A 23,698-nucleotide genomic window follows, 5' to 3' on the forward strand; every position below is an offset into this window, starting at 1 on the left:
GTAGGACAACAACATTGAGTAGAAGTAGCAGAGACTGGATGGCTTTCAAAGCCTAAAATATTTGTTCTGGTCATCTAAGAAAAAGTTTGGTAACCAGTGAGCTAAAGAATTAGTGTAAAGCATTTGCTAGACAAGAACACTGGATCACAGGACTATGGTGAATGATTTAATGTCACTGAAACAAGTTAGTTACAAGGTTGTATTTATGAACCCCAGCATTAAAATATGAAAATGTATTATTATTATTTAATGGTCATTGTAGTAAATATGAATAATATATAAAAATATAAAATTACCTATGATAGTAAGATATTCCATCACAGAAACAATGTATTAGATGGTATTGGCATGTTATATTTTGGCTCTTTTTTGTACATGTGTCTCTTATGTGTATGCAATTTAGTTCATGCTAAATATGTAATTTTATCTTTTTAACCTAACAGTTTATCCTAATCAGCTTCTGATATCATTTAAAATTCTTTGTAAATTTCATGGGGAAGCAAGGACATTGTTTTTATTCACTGCTATTTCCCTAGCATGTAGAGGGTGCCTAACATATAGTAGATACTCAGCACATGTTTGTTGAGTAAATAAATAATGGATGAATTCAGATCTCTTTATTATAGGAGCCATAGTTTATATGATATTCAACTATTTAGCTTATTTCTAATTTTTCACTATTATAAATAATACTGCAATGAGTACTTTCATGAGACTAAGATTGATGACTGTTTTGGTAAATGTGGTAGTGTAACTAATGAGGCACACATTTGCATTTAGATTATTTATTCACTTCATTTTAATTTTGCAGATCTATTTTTGACTAAGGGCATGACTTATTTAAAAGTTAATATCATGAGCTCTAGAGTCAGATAGCCCAAATTTGAACTCTAGCTTTGGAATTTATTATCTGTGTAATCTGGGGAGGTGACTTTCCCTTTTTTGAATGTTAATTTTTCTCATCTTTGAAATAGGGTTGAGATGATCAATGCCAAGTGTGCACAGTGCCTAAATATATGTTAACTGTTTAATCATTGTTAATATAAGACTTGATTTCTTTGTACTCTGCAATGGACTGAGTGCTTCTGTGTCCTTCCCAAAATTCATATGTTGAAATTCTAACCCCTGATATGATGGTATCAAGAGCTGGAGTCTTTGGGAGGTGATTAGGTCATGAAAGTGGAACCCCTCATTGATGGGATTAGTGCCCTCCTAAAAGAGACACCAGAGGACTCTTTTACCCTCCTTCCATCCCGTGAGGATACACAAGAAGTTGTCAGTCTACAACCTCGAAGAGCGCTCTCACCAGAACCTAACTATAATGACACCCTGATCTCAGACTTCCAGCCTCCAGAACTGTGAGAAATAAATTTCTGTGGTTTATAAACCACTCAGTCTACAGTATTTTGTTATAGCATCCTAAACGTGGTAAGACAGAAAGAAATTGGTACTGGGAAGTCAGGGTGTTCTGTACCAAATACCTAAAAATGTGGAAGTAGCTTTGGAACTGAGTAATGGGAAGAAGCTGCAAAAGTTTGGAGGTGCATGCTAAGAAAAGTCTAGATTGTCATGAATGGCATTTTAAAGGCAATTGTGGTGAGAGCTCAGAAAGAAAAAAGGCGAGCCATAGAGAAAGTTTCCATGAAGAACATGTTATTAGACAATAGAGAAAAGCAATCCTTGTTATAAAGTAGGCAAAGAACTTGGCTGAGTTGTGTTTGCATTCTAGTGTTCTGTGGAAGATGGTGTTTTCTGACTGAAAAAAATTGAATATTTGGCTGAGGAAATTTCTAAGCAAAGTGTTAAAAGAATGGCTTGGTTCCCCCTGTTTCTACCAAAAGCTGAGAGGAGAAAAATGAATTGAAGATGGAATTATTAAACAAAATGGAACCAGAACTTCAAGATTTGGACACTTCTCTGCCTGTCCACATTACAAAAAATGACAGTGTGTTTGGAAGAGAACACTAAGGGTGTGGTGGACTGACCATTGCATAAGGAGATCAATGTGGGTGTGAACCATGGAACAGAAGCCAGGAATAGAGATGGAATTATATGAGCAGAAACACTACCAGCTGGGAGTATAGGAAACAAAAATGGGACAAAATGAAGGAAGACTGACTTCTTAGACCCTATTAGACCAGACCATATAGCTATTTGGCTATGAACATGCACTATTTTTCAAAGACAAGAGAAGAAGGACTCTGAAGCCAATCCTGAGATCATCAGGGCTGCCACTTCCATCACATGTGTAGAGTGCAGAGGACCTAGGGCCTCCCCCTAGATTTGAAAGGGTGATACCAATGCCCAAGGAGCTGTAAGGGGTGGGCTCTCTGAGGGTACAACACCCATCTTACCGTAAATGTCAACAAGTGCCGTTTAGGGAAAAGGTGTGTGAGTTTGAGCATGATGGCTTATAAACAAAAATAAAAATGGCGCCCCCCCCCCCCCCCCGGCTATTGATGCCAGGTTCTTGTGGGTGTTTGTGAGCTCCATTTAAGTTGCTAGCTGTGACACAGCTTCTTAATGTATGCTTTACAACAACACTTTAACTCAGTTGCCATTTGCCTACCATCTCCAGAAGCTCACAGTTACCATCTGATCATTGCCTTTAGGGATGATGACTCATGAATTGACTTTTCTTGATGGGGACTGAGAAAAGATTTTGAGATTTTAATTGGCCTGTCATAGTCATTGTCCTTGTTGAATGTGTCATTTTGAGAACTGGGATTTGTGATGGTAGTGAGAAGAACAACCAGTGCTCCAGCAGTTTAAGGTAAGGCTCTTTGGAGGCTTTGAGAGGAAATATTAGACACCCTACTGGGAGGGCATTGTTGGGAAACAGTTGCTTTGGAAGCTGAGACAGGAGAGTGTGCCATACCCTCCAATTGCCAACACTACTGGCCCAGAGTAGGTAGATCTTCTGTTCAACTAGAAAAATTGGTAGAAGTACAGTTATGATAGAATTTTGGGTTGAGATTTAGATTTCACATTATATGTGAACAGAGCCTTGCAGTTCTTTTCATAATGCATTTTTCATGATGGCTGCAAAATGTGACTCAGTACCATTAACCCCCTTGTAGATACCAGTTGTCTAACAGAGATGGTAGTGATTCCTAGAGGATGTGAGTCAAAACCTGAGGCTTCTTTGGAGAGTCCCTTCCCTTGATCATCAGCGCTAGTAACTAACTTGAGTAGTCTGTGTCTAACAGGGACAAGTGGGAGAAAATGTCTCACTGCCCTGATGATGACATTTGTCCCTGCTCTAGAGCAAGACATCTATGCCTTCAATTGGCATTGCCTGGCTTTTTCTCTACCTCTGTAGCTCAGTAACCAAAGGAAATCTCAGGAGTTTGGGTACTTTTGTGTATACTTCAGATTTATTAGCTATGGGATCTTAGCAACATTACCTAAGCTTTTTGGGCCTCTGTTTTCCTCATCTGTAAAGCAGGAAGTATAATCTATTTCATAAGACTGTGAGGAGTAAATCAGATAAATACATATACCAGAGAGTATATGTAAATGATTAGGCTCAGTGTCTGACTTGTGATTGGTGCTCAGTATTTCATAGTTGTTACCAGAAAGGTGGTAGAACCTGTTTTGGAAAATTTCAGTTTGAAATTATACTTTCTGAATAACTGCAAAAGAAAATGTGAAATAAACTGTTAATATTCTAGGAACCTTAGAGAGTATCTAGCTTAGTTATTCCTAATATATGTCACAGTGACCTGAAGCTCTTATTGATTCAGAGTCTCAGGACCTCTCTTAGATCAAATGAATCAGAATCTCTGTAGTGGAGCCTAGCGCCCTGATTTCTACACAGTCATCATAAAATGATGAGCATTTTGGAACCCCATGTCAGTTTTCAGGATTTTTCAAACTGTTCCTTGGATCCTCAATTTCTCCTATCCACCAGTGCTCAAATGAAGCATGTAAGAATTTACTTGAAAAATTGAATTTCCAGATTAAAAAATAAGCTGATACTTACACAGTGCTTACCAAGTACCAGGTCTTGTTTTAAGCACTTTACATAAACTGATGAGAGAGAAGCAGAGAGACAGGGACAGAGAGAGGCATGTGTGCACGCATGCGCACGCACACGTGCACACACACACACACACACACACCCACAGAGCAAGAGAGGGAGGGAGGGAAGGAGAAGATGAGAATATACTAAGCTAGTTTACCAACCTTCCTGCCACCACTCCTGCCAATTCTACAGATAGGGAAACTGATGTCCAGAGTTGGGCTAGTGATTGTTGAAGGTAGTGCCAGATTTATTGCTGGAACCAAGGTCTCCTAAAGCCCAATTGATTTATTCAACTAATTTTTATTGAGCACCTGCCATGAACCCTGCCGTCATGGAGCTTCCATTCAGGTAAGTTTTAGGAAGAAGTATAGGCAAATAACTTCCTATATCATTGCAGTACCAGGAGCAAGAAAGATGGGTGCTTCCCATGTAGGCTTCAGAGAACCTCCTTGCTCTTTTCGTAGGAACCCTGCTATTGTATTTGTTCATTAGTAAATAGGTAGAAAGTGTCCATTAAGTGCCATAGACTGGGGATTCAGAGACACAATGAATCTCCCTGCCCTTGAGGATCTCATAGTCTATTAAAGGAGGCAGATGAGTATACAGACAATTGCAAGACAATATAAAAAGTACTATGATAGAGGTAGGCACACAGTGGCTCCTACTCCACACTGGTGTGTGTGTGTTTGTGTGTGTGTGTGTGTGTGTGTGAGAGAGAGAGAGAGAGAGATAGGGAGAATAAACAAGGAAGGCTTCTCAGAGAAATGATATCTAAGTTAGATGCAGGGCTAGGGTGAGGCAAGTGAGGGTGCTAGGGCTACAATTTAAGAAAGCACTTATTCTCAGGTTCATGCAAAGTGCAGGTGGGCACCAGAGTGTGAGTGCCTCCTAAATTTTGCACCATGAGTGCCTCACTTGCCTCTCTCCTGTCCTGGTCCTGATCTGAGTTGAATTTCTAAAGGATGAATGAGAATTAAGAAAAGACAACAGAGAAAACAAATATACAAAAGCACAGTTGAGGGGAGTAAGATTATCTTTCTTGAAACTGGAAGTCACTGAATGTGACTGGAAAAGATGGGGAAGGAGTCAGAGATTAAGACCTGAGAGGTTGCATAAAGGCTAAGTTAGAGTCTTGGCAGGTGATGAAAATGAGCAAAGCAGACTGTATATAGGATGACAATTGATATTCTGTCTCTGTGACTTGGTAATGAGAGGTAGGGCTTGTGACAAACAGAAAAAGACGTGCTCCATCTAAGAGCAGCATCCTTGAATGGGCTCCAGTGATTGTTGCTATCTAAAAATGTGGGCCTATATTGCCAGAATCTCCTATTTTTTCCCAGAAAGTGATACCCAGATACTTTATGCATAGTATTAAGTGTCAGCAGTTCAGTCAAAAACACTATGCGAACCAAACAAAACATACCTGTTGGTATGTTTACAGTACATGGGTTTGTGATGCTGATGCCTGGGTTAGACAGTGAGGGGCCTGGAATACCTCATGAAATATCTTGGATTGTATCCTGAAGTTTATGGGGAGTAATACACAAATGGGAAGAGATCAGGAAGGAGACCTAAGCAGATTCCCAAAAGTTTTGACTTAATCTTAAAAACTCTGGTGGACCTCACTGGAGAACCTTATATATATGTATATATATATATGTATTTTTTTCTTTTCAAGTTTTTATTTAAATTCCATTTAACATACAGTGTAATATTAGTTTCAGGTATGGAATTTAGTGATTCATCACTTACATATAACACCCAGTGCTCATCGCAAGTGCCCTCTGTAATATCCATCAGCCATTTAACCCATCTCCCCGCCCATCTCCCCTCCAGCAACCCTCAGTTTCTTCTCTATATTTAAGAGTCCGTTTTCTGGTTTGCCTCTCTCTCTTTTTTCCCTGTGTTTATCTCTTTTGTTTCTTAAATTCCACATATGAGTGAAATCATATGCTATTTGTCTTTTTCTGACTGACTTATTTCGCTTAGCATAACACCCTCTACCTCTATCCACATCATTGCAAATGTCAAGATTTCATTCTTTTTAGAGCCAAGTAATATATTCCATTGTGTGAGTGTGTGTGTGTGTGTGTAGTGTATATGATGTTTTCTTGTTCTTTCTTTTGGGATGAATTCTTCTGTCTTGGCATTTTGTCTAGGTTGGCTTTATGAAGATGAAGTTGTGTGACGTCCAGGGCCTGGTGCTTCCGGCTCTAGTGTGTATTGTGTGCATTCTGCTGTTTTGTTTTGGCTGCTCTATCCCTTAGATCAGTCTTCTACAGTGGTTCTCCTTGTCTGCAGTGGGCCGTGTTTGGTCCTTGGCCGGAGTGTGGCAAATTTTAACTAGGTGTGTTCTTTTCTGCTTTTTAAATGAGACCTGATGCTATTTCCACTAGAACTGAAGCTTTGCAGAACTCAGTGGTCACTAGACATGGTGCATTTGGAGATGTGTGCTTTTCCTCTTGGGAAGGAGCCTGCTGTGCTGGTCCTTAGGCACACTTTCCTGAGAAAAGCAGTACTAGCAGAGTGCAGGGGGGCGAGACTTGATGTAAGCAGGTTAGGCAGCCAGTGCTGGTGTCGTGCTGTTTACTGAAGTTCCTTTATGCTGAGGAGCAGGGTAGGGAAATGGCACCAGCCAGTTCCTTTGTCTCTAGGGAGTACAGTCTTTGCTTGCTACCATCAGGAAAGCCCTCCCAAAAGAGCGAATAATTTCCCCTCATGTGTCCCAGGTGTTTTTCAAATTGTTTTTACACTGTGTCTGAGTTGTTTGCCTTCCTGGACCAGCACAGTTCACTTTGGGCTCTATCCCATTCAAGCCAGCTGACTTTTAAGACTCTATACTTTGGGGGCCTGGTGTGGCAGGGATCTTCTGCGCTGGTCTTCTGGGGTCCTGCCATGCTAGGACTGATGCAGTATTGACCCAGAAGGGCAGTCATGACAGAGCATGGGGGCATGGGACTTGGAGCAAAGCAGGCTAAACAGCCAATGTCTAGGTTAGGCACCTTTAGTAGGTGTGTCTGCTGAGGGGTGGGGAAGTGAAATGGCTCCAGGTGGCTCTTTTGTTCCTGGAGAGGCAATGCCACCATGTCTCTGCCAAGAACCTTATATTTTAACCCTGAGTTTCAGTCTTGTCATCACTAAGTGGGGTATCCACTGGGTGAACCCTGGTAGCATAGTCCTCTTTTGTGCACCTGGCTTGTTACCTCTTTCCCAGAAGATGGCACCTATTAAGTTTTAGCAGGTTTGTTTATGCCTAGAGAAAGAAAAAACAGTGTTGTAAAATCTCAGACTACAAATTACATTTCCACTCTAGTCATCCTAACATTTTTGAAGAAATCCCTTTGTGGACCAAGCAGATTGACTTAAGGTCAAACTTGCAGGTAGAAAATTCCATCAACCACCAATTACTGCTTTCTGGGAGCAGATAGCTCAAATAAAGTTCAACATTGTCATTCCCCCCTCCTCAGCCCCCGTACGTTTAATCAACATGGATATTATTCATTGCCGAAAACTCACAGCCAGTCATAAACCACCTGATTAGAAAGGAGTTAGTCTCTTGAGGAGTTTTCTTGATTTTTTTTTTTCTATAAAACCGGATCATTTTTTGAGAGGGGGATGGCAAAAGTCAGTTTTTTTAGCGTCAGGCATCTTAAAAGAAGAGGGATACCTAAAGTGAAAAAGAGAAATACTAATATCAAAGTGTATATTAAAGAAAAGAGCCAGGAGTTAAACCCTGAAGTTCCAGTTGTTTCTAAGAGGTCAGTGGGGAAAAATCTATCAACTGTACTGTACCACTCCTGGAGTTTCTTGAAGCTCCCAAGCTGGGTGTCAGTGCTTTAGGTGACATTGTCCACAGACTTGGCTACCATGCGTATAAGGGCATACATAAACTGAACATTTTACCAGGCTTTCTTAATCCAGACAATGTCTTTTCCAGGGAGAGTCTAGCTCAATGCATGGTCTCCTGTTGTGGTGAGCCATTCATTAGAAGTTTATACCAAGTTATCAGGCTTTATTTCACAGGTCTTCAGATCTTGGGGAAAGGGCCAGTTGTAAGGCAACCTGGAATCTTTATAGGAAACTGGGCTGTCAGGTTTTAGTTCTTCATGAGTCCGAGTCATATGAGAGGGCGAAAATTGGAATTGTTAGTTTGGAGGATTATAACTAGATATTAAAGGAAATGGAAAGGATTGGAAATTTGGTATTTACGAATTGGGCAAGATAGCAGGATCCAGTCTGATTTACAGATAGGTACCAAAACTGTTTTTTTTTTTTTGACAGAGAAGGGGAGAAAGCCAATGAAATCTCAACCAGGCAAGATAGAATTTGCATGCTCATAAATTACCCACAATTAACAAGAGGTGCAAAAGCTCAACTAACTCAAAGACCAAAAAACAGGGCAAAACTGATCATCCAAAAGGGTGTGCTATGCATCGTTCCCCATTAAAACAAAATTTCTCTCTTTTGATCAAAGTTCATCTCAGAGATTAATTTTTTTCAAAGATAAATTGCTTTTTTTCCAAAGATAAATTACTCTTGATCAAAAAACAAGGCTGGTCTTACTAGATTTGGCCTAATTATTTATACAGTTGCAACCAAGATGGTAATTTGCCATATGGGTCTATTTGAGTTTGCTTTGCCAGAAGTTTTCATAAAGAATCTCAGGTGGATTTTTAGAAGTCTCTTGAGGCTAAGAAGCCAATCTAAGTATTAAATCTCCCAGATTTCATCTGTACTACCTATAAATTTGGGTGAATTCCTTTCTTCTCTAGATCCCCAAAAATATCCAAAAGTGTTCGGGCCTGCCAGGAGACTTTCCTACTCACTTATAAGGCTGGAAACTATGTAATCAGGTATCAGCCTGGTTTCCCCAAGAGGGCTTTGTATGCATTGGCTCTATAAAGTCAACCTTTCCTCCTCAAACATATCTGGTCACATATATCTGATTCAATGAACATCACGTTCAGTTATGTCATTCCAGGCAAAGCTTTGGTTGCATAACCAGTGTTTTCAATCCTGTCCTGATAACAAAGAGTTCAGACTGTCATTAAACCTATGCAAATAATTATATTTTCTTGGAAATAAAAATATTTAATATGAATTTTTGAATCATGGAGAGATTTTGGAAGAGAGAATAAGGTATCATTTAGAATCATTTCATTTTATAAAAGCATAATCCACTAATTGTTATGACTTATAGATAGCTTATGAAATAAGAGAAGTGTGTTCCTTATATTTCCAAAAATAGAACATTATATCATCAATAATATTCTGAACAAAACCTGCAGTCATCCTTCATCAGTTTACTTGGTCCTAAGAAATTAATTCTTGTTCCATTTGACTGTGCATTAACAGTCACATTAACTCACCTGATTCTTGATGAGAGTTCTGGAAATCCTGACTCAGTTCACTGGTACAACCTCAAAGTTCTTTAAAAAGTGCCATCAGAAGCATGTACATAGAAGTACTGGTACAGCTCTTTTCCATGGGGTTCTGAGAAAATTCTTCTTTGTTAACAGAGAAGTACCCTGGTTTTCTTGGATACATCAGTTTAAAATATAAAATATTATAGATGAGAAAAAGATTTAAATGGCTGTAGCTTATTACTAATCATTTTCAAAAGTGAAAGATCTGATGAGAGTTCATTACAAGAAAAATAATGCAACTGACAAAGACATGGTTGTCTCTGTGACATTCATAACAAGATAAAAGTCAATCTAAGAAAAGTTTTTAGACAAAATATCTATAAACATAATGATTTCTATTTTCAAGGAGTGGATATTACATGTCATTTATAAAAATGAATGAATACAATCTTTACAAGGGAAAAAATCTCCAGATATAATATAATAATAATGACATAATATACCAATCATATAGTTAGAATATACCAAGAATACATCAAGAATATCAAGTAAAGAGAATTAATAATCTGGAATAGGTCCTTAACATCTGTATATTGATAAGGTAGCATAGATAAGTGATGTGAGTCTTCATTTGAAACCACTGACTTGACAATGCTAAATTAACAAATAAGTTAAAACTGATAACACTATACTGTTGTCTAATATCAGGGAAGGCAGCACCAGGACTCCGATAAATAGAAACAAGTCGTGGACAAGGAGGGCATTGACAATTCTCTAGGAACTTTCTGTACATTATACAATATGTGAAACATGTATATTGAAACATTTAATGCATACAAATTTAAATTAGGGAAGGCTAAGCATTTCTTCGGTTTTGACAGTGCTTCCTGTGTAACACAGATGATAAAACCAAAAGCACTAAAGCTGTGCGCTGGACAGTTAAAGATGTGGTGTATTCAGATTATTGCCACAGGGAGAAACTTTGTTAATGAGGAACATTTCAAAGAAAGGAAACGTGGGGTATTAAGAAAGGAAACGCGGGGTATTATAGAGATAAGTAAATAAGGGAGCCATCTGTGAGTCTTAATGGGAGTCACGAGGAAGGTTGAAGATGGGTCTAATGTTTGAAGACAGGATGGTCCTTTGCAGTTGAGCTGTTTTACAGAATACAAAAGGGTGAGGCATGTCTTAACAGTTGCTGCTTTCCTGGAGCCCAGGGCTCAGATAAAGTTCAACATTTACCTGAATGTTTACATTTAACTTCTCTATATGTTCAGACAGAATATGAATAGCTGTCATTTGCTGAGTAGCTACTATGTGCAAAATGCTTTGCTTGCATTATCTAATTTTCAGAGCAATTCTAAGGAGATAGACGGGCTAATGGAGGTTAAAAAACTTGCCCAGGATAATATAGCTAATAATTAGCTTAAGTGGGATTTAAAATCAGTTCTTGATTTGAAAGCTTATACATATATGCTTTCCACTCAACAAATCACAATTATTTTGATGTATAAACCACTCCTTTTCTTTGGTCTAAGCATAATTTTCTATTCATAGTTACGATTATATTTTATGTACACTTTTTATGTACAATTTTTGTATTCTTTTTTCATATAATATTTCACCTTAAGCATTTTGTCATGTTTATAAAATGTGTACTGCTCCCTTTTAATGGCTGTAGTAATAGTCCATTAAGTAGATGTACTTAATCGTTCCTCAGTCATTGGACATTTTGTTTACAGTTGTTCATTATCATTAATAATGTTGAATGCCTACCTTTGGGCATCAAGGTTTCTTTCTCTGTATTCAGGATTAGTTTTTAGGTGTGGTTTCCTAGAAAGGAATTTACTGGCTAAAAGAGTATAAACAGTTTTGAGCCTTTTGATCCATATTGTCAGCCTTCATTGGAAATTTACAACCCTTTTGGATGACAGGGTATATTAGTGTTAAGAAACTCACTTGACCTTGCTAAACCTCAGTTTTCTTATTAAAAAAAGGTTATAATGAATAAGACACGAGAAGCATCTAGCATAGTGTCTTTCCTTTTCCTTTCCCCTTAACTTTTTGCTCTTTCTCCCTTGAAATTTTCTAGGGATAGTTAATTTTTTCTGGACTCTCATTTTAATACTCTGGGACCAGTGGACATTATTAAAGAGTATTTGTTGGGGGAGGTCATCGAGAAGGTGGGACCTCTGCACCCATGAGCTGGATCCTGGCAATTGGAGGCTTGTGTCCCCCACCCCTGTCCTACTTGCCTTCTCTGCTCCCTGAAGCTGCCAAAAGGATATGGCCTTAAGATAATGAAGGGGTTGCTAAGACCATTTAGATGGTATATGTGATTGAACCAAGTTAAGACCTTTATAAAAACTTTTAAGATGTGGTAGGTGGGTGCAGATATCTACTCATCTTACTGTCACCCAAGACAAACCTTGCATGTAAGTTTCCTTTGCCTATTTAAACTACCACCTACTAATCTTCAGTCTATCCCTGACCTCTGCTTATGGGGACCAATTTCATATTACACCTGGGAGGCTCCCTAGGAATTTGCAAGCCAACAACATTGCAGTCAATTTTCTAAGCTATGTTTTGTGGTGAGGAGGGCAGAGGATATTGTTGACAGTGGTGGTGGTGACACGTGGTTATGCAGGTCTGTCTTCTTTTTCTAGCCAGTTGTTTTTTCTTTTATTATCGAAGTATACTTGACATTAATATTATATTAGTTTCTTGTGTACAACATAGTGATTCAACAGCTCTATATGTTATGCTGTGCTCATCTCAAGTATGATGACTACCATACAACACGATTACAGTATCACTGACTATATTTTCTGTGCTGTACTTTTATTCCCATGCCTTATTCCCCTTCACCCATTTTGTCCATACTCTCACCCCATCCCCTCAGCCAGTAGTTTGTCCTCTGTAATTATGGGTCTGATTCTGCTCTTTTGCTTATTAATTTGTCTTATTCTTTTAGATTGCACATATAAGTGAAATCGTATGGTATTTATCTTTCTTTGTCTTAGTTCCTTTAGCATAATATCCTCTAGATTATCCTCTAGATCCATCCATGTTGTTGCAAATGGCAAGAGCTCATTCTTTTTTATAACTGAGTAATATCCGTGTGTGTGTATCACATCTTCTTTATCCATTCATCTATCAGTGGACACTTGGGTTGCTTCCATATCTTGACTATTGTAAATAATGCTGCAATAAACACAGGGGTGCCTATATCTTTTCATATTAGTGTTTTTGTTTTCTTTTGGTAAATACCCAGTAGGGGAATTACTGGATCATTTGGTATTTCTATTTTTAATTTATTGAAGAACCTCCATATAGCTTACCACAGTGGTTGAACCTATTTATATTCCCACCAGCAGTGCATCAGGGTTCCTTTTTCTCCACATCCTCACCAACACCTGTTGTTTCTTGTCTTCTTGATTTTAGCCATTCTAACAGGCATGAGGTGATACCTCATTGTGGTTTTGATTTGTATTTCCCTGATGATTAGTGATGTTGAGCATCTATTCATGTTACTTTGGAAAAAGGTCTCTTCAGGGTCCTCTGCTCATTTTTAAAAAAATTTTTTAAAGATTTTATTTATTTATTTGAGAGAGAGAGAGAATGAGAGACAGAGAGCATGAGAGGGAGGAGGGTCAGAGGGAGAAGTAGACTCCCCGCTGAGCAGGGAGCCCAATGCCGGACTAGATCCTGGGACTCCAAGATCATGACCTGAGCCAAAGGCAGTCGCTTAACCAACTGAGCCACCCAGGTGCCCCCTTCTGCTCATTTGTTAATTGGATTGTTTGTTTTTGTGGTGTTGAGTTGTGAGTTCTTCAAAATTTTGGATATTAACCCCTTATTGCATATATCATTTGCAAAATCTTCTCCCATTCAGTAGGTTGTCTTTTTGTTTGTTGATGGTTTCCTTTGCTGTGCAAAAGCTTTTCATTTTTGCTTAGTCCCAATAGTTTATTTTTGCTTTTGTTCCCCCTGCCTTGGGAGATGTATCTAGAAAAATGTTGCTATGGCTGATGTCAGAGAAATTACTGCCTGTGGTTTCTTCTAGGATTTTTATGGTTTCAGGGCTCACATTTAGGTCTTTCATCCATTTGCTTGTTGATATTGAGTTGTGCAGATTCTTTATATATTTTGGATATAAACCCCTTATCAGATATATCATTTCAAATATCTTCTCCCATTCAGTAGGTTGCCTTTTTGTTTTGTTGATGGTTGCCTTTGCCGTGCAGAAGCTTTTTATTTTGTTGTAGTCCCAATAGATTACTTTTTACTTTTGTTTCCCTTGCCTGAGGAGACATATATGTAAATATGTTGCTTAAGTTGATGTCCAAGAGATTAAGGTTTATGTTTGTTTGTTTTTTTTTTTCCTTAGGTATTTTTATGGTTTCAGTTCTCACATTTAGGTCTTTAATTCTTTTTGAGTTTATTTTTGTATATGGTGTAATAAAGTTTCTTTCTTTTGCATGTAGCTGTCCAGTTTTCCCAACACTATTTATTGAAAAGACTATCTTTCCCCATTGTATATTATTGCCTCCTTCCTTGTAGATTAACTGACCATATAATTATGGGTTTACTTTTGGGCTGTCTATCCTGTTCCATTGGTCTGTGTTCTATTTTTGTGTCTACACTCTATTGTTCTGGGTACTATAGCTTTGTAATAATATATCTTGAAATCTGGGAGTGTGATACCTCTATCTTTGTACTTCTTTCTCAAGATTGATTTGTCTATTTGTGGTCTTTTGTGGTTCCATATGAATTTTAGGATTGTTGTAGTTCTGTAAAAAAATGCTGTTGGTATTTTGATGGGGATTGCATTGAATCTGTAGATTGCTTTGGGCAGAATGGGCATTTTATTAGTATTAATTTTTCCAGTGCACGAGAATGGTGTATCTTTTCCTTTGTGTCATCTTCAATTTCTTTGATCAGTGTCTTGTAGTTTTCAGAGTATAGGTCTTTCACCTCCTTGGTTAAGTTTATTCCTAGGCATGTTATTCTTTTTGGTGCAATTGCAAATGAAATTGTTTTCTTAATTTCTCTTTCTGCTACTTTGTTATATGTATTGAGAAATACAACTGATTTCTGTATATTAATTTAACTATTTATTCTGCATCTTTACTGAAATCATTTATTAGTTCTAACAGTTTTTTGGTGGAGCCTTTAGAGTTTTCTATATACTGTCATGTCTTCTGCAAATAGTGACACTTTACTTCTTCCTTTCCAGTTTAGATGCCTTTTATTTCTTTGTCTTGCCTTATTCTGGCAGGTAGGACTTCCAACATTATGTAAATGAAAATGGTGAGTGGCCATCCTTGTCTTGTTTCTGGTCTTAGAAGGAAAGTTTCAGTTTTTTTGCCATCGAGTGTGGTATCAGCTAAGGGTTTTTCATATATGGCCTTTATTATGTTGAGGTATGTTTTCTCTAAACCTACTTTGTTGAAAGTTATATGATGAATGGATGTTGTATTTTTCCAACTGCTTTTTCTGTATGTATTGAGGTGATTATATGGTTTTCATCCTAGGTATTACATTTATTGATTTGTGAAAATTGAGCATCCTTGCATCCCTGGAATAAATTCCATTTGATGTTAATAATCCTTTTAATGTATTGTTGAATTTGTTCAACAATAGTATTGTTGTTAGTATTTTGTGTTTTTTTAGGATTTTATTTATTTATTTGAGAGAGTGTGTGTACAAGTTAATATTTTGTTAAGGATCTTTGCATCTATGTTCATCAGGGATACTGGCCTGTAGTTTTCTTTTTTTCATAATGTCATTGTTTGGTTCTGATATCAAGGTAATGCTGACCTTGTGGAATGAATTTGGAAACTTTCCTTCCAATCTCTTTTTTGGAATAGTTTGAAAAGAATGAGTTTTATCTCTTATTTTACTGTTTGTTAGAATTAATCTGTGAAAATTTCTGGTCCTGGATTTTTGTTTGTTGGGAGTTTTTTGATTAGCGATTCAGTTTTGTTCCTAGTGATCGGTTTATTCAAGTGCTCTTTTTTAAAAATTGTTATTAACATATATTCTATTATTTGTTTCAGGGGTACAGGTCTGTGATTCATCAGTCTTACACAACACACAGCACTCACCACAACACATAGCCTCCCCATTGTCCATCACCCAGCCACCCCAACCCCCACCCCCCTCCCCTCCAGCAACCCTCAGTGTGTTTCCTTAGATTAAGAGTCTCTTATGGTTTGTCTCCCTCTCTGGTTATTCAAGTGTTCTATGTCTTAATTGACTTTTGGAATATTGTATGTTTTTAGGAATTTATCCATTTCTTGGTTGTCCAGTCCAGACCAGTTTATTGGTATATAATTTTTCATAATATTGTCTTATAATCCTTTTTATATTTCTTTTTTAAAAATTTTTGTTTATTTACTTGACCATGAGAGAGAGAGAGAGAGAGAGAGAGAGAGAGCACACAAGTAGGCAGAGAGGCAGGCAGGGGGAGAGGAAGAAGCAGGCTCCCCGCTGAGCAGAGAGCCAGATGGATGCTCCCAGGACCCTGGGATCATGACCTGAGCTGAAGGCAGATGCTTAGCCAACTGAGCCACCCAGGCACCCCCTTTTTATATTTCTGATTTCAGTTGTTATTTCTCCTTTTTCGTTCCTGATGTTATTAATTTGAGTCTTCTCTTATTTTTTTTTTTTGATGATTGTATGTTAAAGGTTTATCAATTTTGTTCATCTTTTCAAAGAAGCCGTTCTTGGTTTCATTGATCTTTTAAGTTTTTTTAGCCTCTATTTCATTTATTTCTACTCCAAGCTTTATTATTTCCTTTCTTCTAGTAACTTTGGACTTTGCTTGTTCTTGTCCTCATTCCTTTAGGTGTAGGTTAGATTGTTTATTTGAGGTTTGTCTTACTTTTTGAGGTAGGCTTATATCACTATAAACATCTAAAGTAATTATAGGTATGTGCTTGTTGTCATTTTATTAATTTATTAATTTCTTTCTGGTTGTTTTTGTAGTTTCCTCTGTTCCCTCTGTTCTTCTTTTGCTCCCTCCCCTTGTGGTTTGATGGCTTTCTTTGGTGTTATGGTTGGATTCCTTTCTCTTTATTTTTTGTGTATCTATTGTAGGTTTTTTTAATTTGTGCCATTTCTGCTGAAAATTCAGTTGATAGCCTTTTGGGGGTTCCCCTTGTATATAGCTGTTTGCTTTTCTCTTGTTGCTTTTAAGATTCTGTCTTTATCTTTAATCTTTGACATTTTAAGTATTATGGATAATCTCATCTTACTGTGACTTAAAAAAAAATAACCCTAAACAGCCATTTGCAGGGTTAGCTATTAGAAGGTACTGTAATGACCCATAATATTTGGTTAAAAATGTATCAGTAAGAGGTCTTATAGGACTTCATGTCTCAATGCCAGAAATAACCATTGCCCGGACCTCCTGTTTTAGCTCTTGAAGGATTTCTCAACTCACTATAGACATGAGCAAAGAATAGTGAATATGAGACCTTTTGAAGAACTGAAAACATCATTTGGGGGGCAATTAGAGAAAAGTATGTGACATGGATACTTCGGCTGTGACAGGAGTCACATTATTATCTTACAGTGGTTAGACAGAGCATTGAATTCATGATCTCTCTGGGCAGCTAACTGTGTGACCTTGACAGTTCCCATCTTTGGACTCTAGTCTCCTTATGACTCAATCAAGGTAGTTGGACTAAAATAGTTAATATGTAAAGTCTGAGCCTTTCCCATAGTAGGTGACCAGAATGCAAAAAATATCTTTACTTTTTGCTTGTTGACATATACCTCGGTAGACTTTTAAAGTCTTCTGGTCACCTAATAAATAAATTTATAAGGTTATTAGAGGCCAGCAATTGAACAAATGGTTTTCCTCGATTCAGTTACTGAATTTTAAATTGATTCAACAATCACAGAATTCTTTTTAATTGAAAGTAAGGATCAGAAAGCTCTGACCAGGTTACCTCCATGGGAATGGTTGAGAAATGACCTCTGAAAAGCTGCTCTTTCATAAAAGCAATAAAAACAATGACAAACATTTCCAAAATCAACTTTTTAAGAACTCTGGAAATCCACCAAAATTTGAAATAATAGAAGGTGTGCTTGTTCAAAAAAAAAAAAAAAAACAGCTGCATAATTAAAAGATCAGTGAGCTTTGTGGTGTTTTGCCCTATTTTCTATGTTCCATGGTAGCTTTGAAAACTAACAGCTGGATAGTTAGGGAAGCTGTGAAAACCATCATTTTAGTAGCCACTGGAGAGGGCAGAATGAGATTGTAGCTACCCTAAAGCTGAAAAACATTACTTGTAGGGGTTTCCCTATTTGAATTGACTCAGAGTGGCTTACTACAAGTGGGTTATTCCTCAGAGCATTTGTCAAAGCAATTAATTGGTAGTAATTTCTTAGTACTGCAGCTCTCTTAGGCTGCATGAAGTGTGATAGCAAACAAGAAGCCAAACAATAAACTTAAAAGAAAACCTGGAGACTGAGATGTCTATAGAGAACTTTGAAAAGTTGCAACATATTCCTAGAAATATAGAAGATCATGTACATGTGTAGGGCTTTGCTCCTATGCACGTTCTGTGCCTATCTAGAAAAGACTTGAGAAAGCTCTATTCTCTTACTTCTAGCTGAATTTGAAGCTCTGGGCAGGAAGACTAAGACAGAGTTATAAACTATCTGGCAGAGTGTTGAAGGCACTCACCAACACACACGAGAGCCCTTTAACAAAGGCTGGGAGACTTAATGTTTCAAATTAAATAAATCTCTGTTTAATCATTAGCTGACCACTAAGCTACCTGACTAGAGATGTCATTGGCTTCATATGATAAAGAACACAGACTTTATAGAATTAGTCTCTAAACAAACAGCAACAATGAGAACAACAAAATTGGGAAAAAGGGGGGGTTTTGATTTCTCAAGTTGTCACAATATGTAGTTTAAAATGTTCTCTTTTCAACAAAAATTATGAGACATGTAAAGAAATAAGAAAATTTCCCATGAACAAGGAAAAAAAAACCCAAGATCAATATAAACTGTCCCTGAGGAAGACAAATCATTGGACTTCCTAGAAAAAGACTTCCAATGAGCTGTTTTAAATATTATAAACATACTTATACGTGAATAAAATTGTAATTTATTTATTTAATAAAAAAGAATGAATTATTTAAAATTGTGTAGTTGAAAAACATAACTGAAATGAAAAATTCACAGGGGCTTCACCTCAAATTTGTACTAGAAGATGGAATTAAATATAAAGAGAGATGAATTGAGATTATTCAATCTGAGGGAAAAATAAATTAAAAAATGAAAAGAACTTCCGAGACCCATAATAGAATATACATAATGGTAGTCTCAGAAGAAGAGAATAGAGAGAAAAGGCAGAACAGATATTTGAAGAAACAAAGTCCAAAATCTTGCTAAATGTGATGAATAACTTTAATCTGCTCATCCAATAAGTTCAACAAAAGTTGAGGGAAGGAAAACTTGTAAATATGTGCTTAAACATATTACAGACAAATTTGGAAGCAAGGGAATAGAACACTGGAACAATACCATAAATCAACTCTACCTAACAGATGTTTTCGAAACACTACCCAAGAACAGTAGAATATATTTTTTTCATGTGCACATGGAATATTCTCCAGGAGAGACCATAGGTTAGGCCATAAAACAAGATTCAATAAATTTAAAAGAATCAAAATCATACAAAATATGTTTGGTGAATACAATGGAATGAATTAAGAAATTAATAACAAAGTTGGAAAAGTCATAAATATGTGGAAATTAAAGAGCATACTCTTAAATAATCAACAGATTAAATTTAGAGGTAATCACAAAGGAAATGATAAAATACTTTGTAATTAATAACAACAAAAACACGGTTTACCAAAGCGTGTGGAATACAGCTAAAGCAATGACTGGAGAGAACTTTGTAGCTTCAAATTTCCAACATTAAGAAAGAACAAAGGTCTCAAATCAATAACCTAAAGTTCTGCCTTAGGTCACTGAAAAAAAGGAGCAAAGTTAAGTCCAACACAAAACAGAATGAAGAAGATAACAGAGAAGAAATTAATGAAATAGAGAATAGAAAAACAGTAGAAGTAACAACAAAACCAAATATTGGCTTATTGAAAAGTTAAACAACATTGACAAACCCTTAGCTAGACTGACCCAAGAGCATTACTAAATTACTAAAATCAGGAATGAAATAGGGGCCATTACTTTTGACCTTACAGAAGCAAAACTGATTATAAGGAAATAGTATAAACATTTCTATGTCTACAAATTGGATAATCTTAGTGAAATCAACAAATTCCCTGAAAGATACAAACTACTAAAACTAATGAAATAGGAAATGTTACTGGACCTATAACAAAGAGATTGAAATTTTAATTAAAAAAAATATCCTACCAACTCATTTTGTAGGGCCAGCATTACCCTGATACAAAAACCAAAGGTACCCCCATGTTCATGTGTCAGAAAACTTAATATTGTTAAGTTGGCAGTAATCCCCATATCTATCTACACATTCATTGTAGTACCTATCAAAATCTCAGTTGCTGTTTTTTTTCAGAAATTGTCAAGGTGATACTAAAATTCATATGGAAATTCAAGGGACCTAGAATAGCCAAACCATCTTGAAAAAGAACAATGTTGGAGGACGCATACTTCCCCATTTCAAAACTCATCACAAAGGAACTGTTATCACAAATGTGTGGTACTGGCATAGAAACAGACATAGAGATCAGTGGAATAAAACTAAGAGTCCAGAAGTAATCCCTTATTTTATGGTCAGTTGGGTTTTGACAAGGCTGCCAAGATCATTAATTGGGGGAAAAATCTTTTTGATAAATGGTGCTGGGATAACTGGATAGACATGTGAAAAAATGAAGTTGGACCATTACCTTACAGCATATATAAAAGTTAATTCAAATGGATCAAGGAGTTAAATGTAAAAGCTAAAACTATAAATCTCTTAGAAGAAAAGAAATAGATATTCACAACCTTGACTAAACAGTGGTTTCTTACATAAGACCTCAAAATTACATGCAATAAAAGAAAAAGTAGATAAGTTGGATTTTAACAAAATTTTAAACCTTTTTTTCTTTAAAGGAGACTCTAATGAGAGTGAAAGAAACTCATAGAAGGCAAGAAGATTTTGCAAATAATCTGTCTGATAAGGGATTTTTGTCCAGAGTATACAAAGTACTCTTAAAACTCTATAATAAAGACAAGTAGCCTAATTACAAAATGGGCAAAATAATGGAATAAACATTTATCCAAAGAAGATAATTAAATGGCCAATAAGCACATGCAAAGATTCTCAATACCATTATGAATTAGGGTAAAACAAAACCACAATGAGATGCCAGTTCAAACCCACTAAGTTTGTGGGTAACACAAAGAGAGGTAATAACAAATATTGCCAAGGATGTGGAGAAAAATTGTGTAGATGATTTGGAAAACCGTTTTGGCAATTCTTCAAAAAGTTAAACCTACAGTTACCGTATGATTCAGCAATTCCCTGCCTAGGTATATACCAAAATAATGGAAAACATCCACATAAAATATGTACACACATGTTCATGGATGCATTATTCATAATAGCCAATAAATGCTAACATATGTGTCCTTCAATTGATGAGTGGTCAAACAAATGTGATACAGCCATACAATGGAGCATTATGTAGTAATAAAAAAAGAAATATTGATTTACAACATGGAATAACCTTGAAAATATTATACTAAGTGGAAGAAAGTCATAAAAGACCACATATTATTTGATTTCATATATGTATGTATATGAAATGTCTAGAGTAGGCAAATCCATGGAGATAGGAAGTAGATGAGTGGTTGCCTGAATGTAGAGGGAAATGGAAATGGCAAGTGATGCTAATGAGTTTGTGGTTTCTTTTAGGGGTGATAAAAATGATCTGAAATTATATAGCAGTGATGGTTGCACAACTTTGAAAATATACTAAAAACCACTGAGTTGGATACTTTAAAATGGTACATTTTATGGTATGTGAGTAATATCTCAAAAAAGTGATTTAGCTAAAGCTAAATATTGTCAAATTTTTCATTTTTTTCCTCATGAATGATGAAGCCTGACTAATTTTAAAAACCTACCTGCTGGTAGTAGTAGCTTCCCTCATTTCTTTTTGATAATCTAGTCAGATGGTATTTAGTAACCGAATCTTTGGTTATCTCTCCCTGGAGAGTTGTGGGCAGTGTGACAGTGGAAAGACCTTAGCTCTGGCAGCAAGGTCAGAATTCGATATGTAGAATTGTCATTTACTTCCTGTGTGACCTTGAACAAGTTGCTTACCTTCTGTGAGCCTTCGTATTCTCATGTTCAATTTAGGGATAATTACATGTCCCTAATAAAGTTTTTATGAGTATTAAGCTGTCAGCCAAAGGGCTTTATCCATTTGTTTCAGGAAATTAACTTTTTCCTTTCAATGTTCCAATATGATATACATCTCATTTCTTTTAGAGGCACACTGATCTTGCCTGGAAAAATGCTAGAATAAGAAACAAAACAAAACAAAACAAAACTCCCTGACTCCTTTCGTAGTGTTAACCTTAAAAATAAAACGGTCAGTTATTTTACCAGCAAAAATGGATTTATTTGGGAATAAGAGAGAATTACAATTCAGGACAAGTAAATTATGGCAAAACCATAGGCAAGTTCAACAAGCAAAGGAAAGAAACATTATTTTATGGAGAAGGAGGAAGTTGAGAGGGGTTGTTGAAGAAAAGCAAGAGTTTAGGGTGATGATTGTTTCTCCTTGGCTGAGTTGCAGGGGTAGTTGGTATCTGTAGGAGATGCAATGTACATCTTTCCCTGTTGAGGCCTGTAATTGATGATTCTTTCCTGCTGAGGATTCTTCTCTTAGGGGTCTGTGATTGACGACTTGTCCCTTAATTGACATTGAGTGTTATGACTCCCCCTTCCAGCCCTTCCTTCTAGCATCCCGAGTTTACTTTAGTTAGGTTTCCCTTTATTAATTTTCACAGTAGCATACAGTATTTGGGGACAGGAGGTCAGAGAACATTTCCATTTTTTTTCCTATTTACTCTTCCTGATTAGGGTATTTTTTTTTATCTATGTTGAGCTTGAGCTTTTAATTTGCAGTGTTACCAAAGGTGACCTCCCTGGGTATGTGGAGCAACTTGATCCTCAGAAGAAAAGAATGTCATTGGTGTCCTATATTGACCCAGAATGTAGTTTCTTTGGTACTAGGAGTTCTGGATTAGTTGTCCAGTTCTCTTGGGAAGGGGAATCTATTTTTTATTAAAAATATTAATATGTTTGGGGTGCCTGGGTGGCTCAGTCGGTTGAGCAGCTGAGCCTTCGGCTTTGCTCATGATCCTGGGGTCTTGGGATTGAGCCCCACATCCGGCGCCCTGCTTGGTGGGGAGCCTGCTTCTCCCTCTCCATCTGCCTGCCACCCTGCCTACTTGTGCTCTCTCTCTCTGTGTCAAATAAATAAATAAAATCTTTAAAAAATATTAATGTTTCCCTTCCTTCTCCTAATGTCCTCCATGCTATTCTTTATGTTCCACCAATAAGTGAAACCATATGATAATTGACTTTCTCTGCTTGGTTTATTTCACTTAGCATAATCTCTTCCAGTCCCATCCATGTTGATGTAAAAGTTGGGTATTCATCCTTTCTGATGGCTGAGTAATATTCCATTGTATATATGGACCACATCTTCTTTATCCATTCATCTGTTGAAGGGCATCTCAGCTCTTTCCACAGTTTGGCTATTGCAGACATTGCTGCTATGAACATTGGGGTGCATATGGCCCTTCTTTTCACTACATCTGTGTTTTTGGGAAAAATGAAGGGGACGGGGAAATCGGAAAGAGAGATGAACCATGAGAGACTATGGACTCTGAGAAACAAACTGAGGGCTTTAGAGGGAAGGGGCATGGGGGGATGGGTTAGCCTGGTGATGGTTATTAAGGAGGGCACATACTGCATGGAGTACTGGGTGTTATACAAAAACAATGAATCATGGATCACTACATCAAAAACTAATGACGTATTGTATGGTGACTAACATAACATGATAAAATAAAATTAAAAAAATAAAAATATTAATATGAATATATTTATTTTCTAGGCTTTCAGTATGTTTTCTTTAAATCAGATACCATTTGAGAATGTACTTTCTGTTTCTGGCGAGAAGTTGTGACCTTTAAAATAATAGTTGCCAGAATTTGAAGGGACACTAAAGACTTTTACTCATCTTTCTTTTTATATGTGAAGACCATGAGGTCCAAGAAGAAGTTA

At 36.8% G+C, this 23,698-nt stretch overlaps 1 protein-coding gene across 2 annotated transcripts in view; it reads left to right on the forward strand.

Annotated features, from left to right (window-relative positions):
• Positions 1-23,698, forward strand: part of OPHN1 (oligophrenin 1) — a 486,250-nt gene that overhangs the window by 159,927 nt on the left and 302,625 nt on the right. The gene's annotated exons all lie outside the window — the stretch shown is intronic.

The sequence above is a fragment of the Eumetopias jubatus genome, unplaced genomic scaffold, assembly GCF_037043125.1.
Source record: "Eumetopias jubatus isolate StellerSeaLion01/CBP00866 unplaced genomic scaffold, mEumJub1_p1.0 scaffold_11, whole genome shotgun sequence".
Lineage (NCBI taxonomy): Eukaryota > Metazoa > Chordata > Mammalia > Carnivora > Otariidae > Eumetopias > Eumetopias jubatus.